This window comes from Ptychodera flava, chromosome 21, assembly GCF_041260155.1.
Source record: "Ptychodera flava strain L36383 chromosome 21, AS_Pfla_20210202, whole genome shotgun sequence".
In the NCBI taxonomy this organism is placed as follows: Eukaryota; Metazoa; Hemichordata; class Enteropneusta; family Ptychoderidae; genus Ptychodera; species Ptychodera flava.
This window is the reverse complement of record NC_091948.1, coordinates 3285477-3292265: the sequence shown is the minus strand read 5'-3', so window position 1 is coordinate 3292265 and position 6789 is coordinate 3285477.

Genomic DNA, 6789 nt, shown 5'->3' with positions numbered 1-6789 from the left:
TCGAATCAACGAAGGATTGGATGGAATCATGGATTACAGTGTGCTGGGATTTGACTCTGTTGAAGCATACTGTGCAGCACTAGCATCAGCAATGGATCCTGATGGCAGTTTGCAGGTGGACATTCATGCATTTGATCCTTCATCATTTTCACACATAGAAGCGTTCCAAACACCCGGTTACATTTTGCCTGGACTTTCCTACGAAGATGTGCTCAAAGTAGCGGGTCATATGTGGGAGGCAGATACAGTCCGCGATGGTGCTGTGCTATTCTGTGAGACTATTGGTGAAGTGCTTGCTATGGGCATGTTTGGTGGAGACAGTTTTCATAATTTATGTACCTCACTGCAAGACGATGACGCAGATCAGTTGAGGAAGAAGTGCGAAAATCTTGTTGCTGATAATGTAATTTTTTCAGATTCATTGTTAAGTATGACTTCGTACCAATCAGAATATAGCAATCACTTTAGTGGTCATTCTAAAGAATCAATGGTTGACAACACTGATGGCTTTTTAAGCTTACTGTCTTCCAGAAACCCATCCTACCTGAGCAGTAAATGGGAATCACCATTTTCAGATAAGGATTCTGAAATATCTGCTGAAGGTCAACACAGTAGTAACACTGTAGACTCAGAGCCCTATCAGTTTTCTGTAGAAAGTGAAAATGATGACCACCATGGGAATTCTCCTTCCTCTGACATTGCATTTGATAGTGGACAAGCTGTTCAGCATTCTTTGTCCAGTTTTTCGGACTTACTTTCTAAGAGCGAACATGATGTCGGATCCATTCACCTGGAGTCTTCATCATTTTCGGATTTGGAATCTGATCACGGTTTTGACATTGAAGATAGTGGTGAACATATCAAGTCCGATGCCTCTGAAATATCTTCTGAAGTTCGACATAATAGTAACAGTGTAAACTGGGAGCCCTCTGAGTTATCTGTACAAAGTGAAAATGAAGACAATCATATGAATTCATTTTCCTCTGACATTGCATTTAATAGCGAACATAATGTCAAGCATTCTTTGTCCAGTTCTTCGGATTTATTTGAAGCGAGTGATGAACATATCAAGTCCGATGCCTCTGAAATATCTTCTGAAGTTCGACATAACAGTAACGGCGTAAACTGGGAGCCCTCTGATTTTTCTGTACAAAGTGAAAATGAAGACAATCATATGAATTCGTTTTCCTCTGACATTGCATTTGATAGCAAACATGATGGCCAGCCTTCCTTGGATTTATTTTCAAAGAGTGAACATGATATCGGCTCAATGCATCTGGAGTCTTCATCATTTTCGGATTTGGAATCTTCCCATCGTTTTCACATTGAACCAAGTGATGGACATATCGAGTCCGATGCCTCTGAAATATCTTCTGAAGTGCGACATAACAGTAACAGTGTAAACTGGGAGCCCTCTGATTTTTCTGTACAAAGTGAACATGAAGACAATCATATGAATTCATTTTCCTCTGACATAGCATTTGATAGCGAACATGATCGCCAGCAATCTTTGCCCAGTTCCTCGGATTTATTCTCAAAGAGTGAACATGATGTCGGCTCAATTCATCTGGACTCTTCATCATTTTCGGATTTGGAATCTTCCCATCGGTTTGACATCGAACCGAGTGATGAACATATCAAGTCCGATTCTTCTGAAATATCTTCTGAAGGTCGACACAACCGAAACAGCGTAAACTGGGAGCCCTCTGATTTTTCTGTTCAAAGTGGAAATGAAAACAATCATATGAATTCATTTTCCTCTGACATTGCATTTGATAGCGAATATGATGGTCAGCATTCTTTGTCCAGTTCCTCGGATTTACTCTCCAAGAGCGAACATTATGTCGGATCCATTCACCTGGAGTCTTCATCGTTTTCGAATTCTGAATCTTCCCATCGTGTTGACATTGAAGAGAGTGATGAACATATCAAGTCCGATGCCTCTGAAATATCTTCTGAAGGTCGACACAACCGAAACAGTGTAAACTGGGAGCCCTCTGATTATTCTGTACAAAGTGAACATGAAGACAATCATATGAATTCATTTTCCTCTGACATAGCATTTGATAGCGAACATGATCGCCAGCAATCTTTGCCCAGTTCCTCGGATTTATTCTCAAAGAGTGAACATGATGTCGGCTCAATTCATCTGGACTCTTCATCATTTTCGAGTTTGGAATCTTCCCATCGGTTTGACATCGAACCGAGTGATGAACATATCAAGTCCGATTCTTCTGAAATATCTTCTGAAGGTCGACACAACCGAAACAGCGTAAACTGGGAGCCCTCTGATTTTTCTGTTCAAAGTGGAAATGAAAACAATCATATGAATTCATTTTCCTCTGACATTGCATTTGATAGCGAATATGATGGTCAGCATTCTTTGTCCAGTTCCTCGGATTTACTCTCCAAGAGCGAACATTATGTCGGATCCATTCACCTGGAGTCTTCATCGTTTTCGGATTCTGAATCTTCCCATCGTGTTGACATTGAAGAGAGTGATGAACATATCAAGTCCGATGCCTCTGAAATATCTTCTGAAGGTCGACACAACCGAAACAGCGTAAACTGGGAGCCCTCTGATTTTTCTGTTCAAAGTGGAAATGAAAACAATCATATGAATTCATTTTCCTCTGACATTGCATTTGATAGCGAATATGATGGTCAGCATTCTTTGTCCAGTTCCTCGGATTTACTCTCCAAGAGCGAACATTATGTCGGATCCATTCACCTGGAGTCATCATCGTTTTCGGATTCTGAATCTTCCCATCGTGTTGACATTGAAGAGAGTGATGAACATATCAAGTCCGATGCCTCTGAAATATCTTCTGAAGGTCGACACAACCGAAACAGCGTAAACTGGGAGCCCTCTGATTTTTCTGTTCAAAGTGGAAATGAAAACAATCATATGAATTCATTTTCCTCTGACATTGCATTGATAGCGAATATGATGGTCAGCATTCTTTGTCCAGTTCCTCGGATTTACTCTCCAAGAGCGAACATTATGTCGGATCCATTCACCTGGAGTCTTCATCGTTTTCGGATTCTGAATCTTCCCATCGTGTTGACATTGAAGAGAGTGATGAACATATCAAGTCCGATGCCTCTGAAATATCTTCTGAAGGTCGACACAACCGAAACAGCGTAAACTGGGAGCCCTCTGATTTTTCTGTTCAAAGTGGAAATGAAAACAATCATATGAATTCATTTTCCTCTGACATTGCATTTGATAGTGAACATGATGGTCAGCATTCTTTGTCCAGTTCTTCGGATTTACTCTCCAAGAGCGAACATTATGTCGGATCCATTCACCTGGAGTCTTCATCGTTTTCGGATTCTGAATCTTCCCATAATGTTGACATTGAAGAGAGTGATGAATATATCAAGTCCGATGCTTCAGAAATATCTTCTGAGGGCCAAGACGACAGTAACAATTTAGACTCAGAGCCCTCGGAGATTTCTGTCCAAAGTGAAAATGATGACCATCATAGGAACTCGGTTTCCTCTGACATTGCATTTGATAGCGAACATGGTGGCCAGCATTCTTTGTCCAGTTCTTCGGATTTACTCTCAGAGAGTGAACATTATGTCGGGTCCATTCACCTGGACTCTTCATCGTTTTCGGATTCTGAATCTTCCCATCGTGTTGACATTGAAGAGAGTGATGAATATATCAAGTCCGATGCTTCAGAAATATCTTCTGAGGGCCAAGATTACAGTAACAATTTAGACTCAGAGCCCTCGGAGATTTCTGTCCAAAGTGAAAATGATGACCATCATAGGAACTCGGTTTCCTCTGACATTGCATTTGATAGCGAACATGATGGCCAGCATTCTTTGTCCAGTTCCTCGGATTTACTCTCAGAGAGTGAACATTATGTCGGATCAATTGACCTGGAGTCTTCAGAAGTACTATCTCAACCAAGCGAGGATCACGAAGCACTTTCAGAGCAACATAGTGAATCATATGGAGAAGACAGTGAAGTATCATCATCTGTAGGTAAGTTCAATATACAGTCACTTTTAAACAAACAAGACAAACTTGTGGCATTAATCGTGGCATAAAACATTAGTAATAATTCCCCTTTGAATATCATCTGAATAAGCGTACTTTTGTCTAATTGAAGCTTTGAAATTGAAAAGTCGAGTGATTTTGCAGTAGCGCTGATAAAGTGGGTTTCATGTGCAAAAGTTTGAAATGGGGTACTGTTGGACGCGTCAGGTCTTTTATAATCTGAAGAACAAATGAATATTCCGATTAATTTGACTATATTTGTTTGCGCTGCGATAAATAACCAAACCCAACCAATAGACGTAGAGGATATGGTTGTAACCTCCATAAATGTAATAATCTCCATAAATGTAACATCAACCATAATTGTAATAAAATGCACCCATAAATGAAATATCACCCATAAATGTAACAAAAAATCAACCATAAATGTAATAAAAAAATCACCCATAAATGTAATACTTGTCAACCATAAATGTAATAAATCTATTTTGTAGTTGATTTTGAGGAATTAGCCCGTCAATATTTATCTCTGTAATAGGGAAAGCAACTCCACACATTATTCATATCTTAATTGTTTGCGATTAGTGTGTTTTGTATATTCGAAAGTGCATTTTACGTTTCCCTATTTTGTGTACAAAACTGATTGGTCATGGCGAGACACAGCTGTAATCTTAGTGTCAGTGCAGTCTCTACTCCAGAGTGGAGGAGACTGTATAACACTACGATCCTTTACCGCCGTTTTTTTTTCAAAATTTTGCGCACTTTCATAATCAGTCGCCTCAAATTCATCTTCAGCGGATAAATTGTGTCGAATAATCGATAGATTTTCTGTATTCCTATGTTGTCCCACTGGAAGTTTGTTCCTTTGCTTGGATGTTAGGATGTCTGCAGTGTCTGATTTTGTTCTGCTGTGTCCAAGGTAGTGTCTGTAATGTTTTTTTGACTAGATTGAAATATGGATATATGTTCTCGTCAACATGTTTTGTGTCGTAAATTTCTGTTATAAGGTTGTATAATTCTGTGTTATTTGTTCTGAGTCATCTGTCATAAACTTTGTGTGGTATCACTGGTTGACGAGTTGTTTTGACGCTTCCGTATTATGTAATTATCAGTGTCTAGAACTGCTGTTCCACTTCCATTATTAAACGGTTTGATCGGTACCTCGCCGTTTTCTGATAGTGTTCTCAAAGTACTCTATTCTGTGTTTCGGAAGGAAACCTAGTTTCAGGAACGTATGTTATAACATTACACTAGTCTTAATAAATTTATTATTTACTCAGGGCATTGATAAACAAATGGTCACATGTGCAAGTTCAAGTTTATTACATTTATGGTTGAGTTTTATTGCATTTATGGTTAATTTGTTTATTACATTTGTGGTTGCGGGTTGTTACACTAATGGTTGACTGTTTTATTACATTTGTGGTTGATTTTATTACAATTGTGGTTGATATTACATTTGTAGAGATTATTACATTTGTGGAGGTTACAATGGTGACCCTATAATTTGAAGTATATTGAATGCAAATGTCCGATGCAAAGCACCAAAGTTCATGTCTCTTTGCTTTGGTTATTTACGTAGTACATCGACGAAAAGTCTACTAGTTGGCTTCAGCTTTTATGGGGTGGTAAAGTTAATTATTTTATGAACGGTATCACAAAAAGCTAAGCACTTTTTCTGCAACACAACACCGCCTCAGAGTCATACACATGAATCCGTAAACGTGAACATAATCTGTGATTGAGGATGCTAAATCGTTTTCGGTACATTTTTTTTCTTTTGAAATGAAAGTTGGATAATAACTATAATCTGACCTTGTCGGTCTCAATATATCTGCCTTTCTGAAACTCTAGAATTCAGAAGAACTCTCATAAATACTTGTAAAATCCTACCTGTAATATGGGCCATGCAACATGCTAAATGATGTTATGCGGGTTGTCATATGCTAAATGTGACTGCATTGGGCCTTTCGCTTGCTACAATATAATTAGTAGTACGTATTTAGTGTCAGAGCCACTGAAAAGGACGGCTAAAGAGAGTGGTTACGTCTTTCAGTGTTTATTTGAGGCATGAAATAACGTATCCTTATTGTTGGTTTGCATGACTTGACAGTATTGAGAAGCTGGAGCTCCAAAAGGGGCTTCTTAAATCTGCCTTTCCGCATCCGTAGACAGTAAACACCCCTTTACAACACACGTTTTATTGCAGAGGTATGTTTGGGAATCCCTGACTGTGCTGGGGTATGTAATGGTGACGCCAGAACTGACTGTGCTGGAGAGTGTAATGGAGACGCAGCCGAAGACTGCGCTGGGGAATGCAACGGCGATGCCTACACCAATGATTGTAATGAATGCGTCGGTGGGACAACGGGACGAAGTGATGACTTTGGTATGGATAAGTGTGGCCTGTGCAAGAAGGACCGCAATTATCGTATCACTTGGGATTGCCATGGGACTTGTGATGGATCGGCCTTCGTCGATGACTGTGGCGAATGTGTCGGTAAGTCTTGACTTTCCATAGCGATTCCTGATGAGGAATTCAAGCAAAGGCTATCACATACCAAAGAAAATTATGCAATTTTAATACAATTATTTGAAAAGCCTTCATATTGCCATAAAATGACTACTCTAAGTGATAGTACGTTAATCTGCCCTAGAGTTTCAAAATATCGAGACGAAAGCAATCACCATGATAAGAATTTTTGGAAAATTCGGTGATTTGAAAGAATCTTGCCAAAATAAAATATTCTTATTTTATGGTAAGATTGAATCGC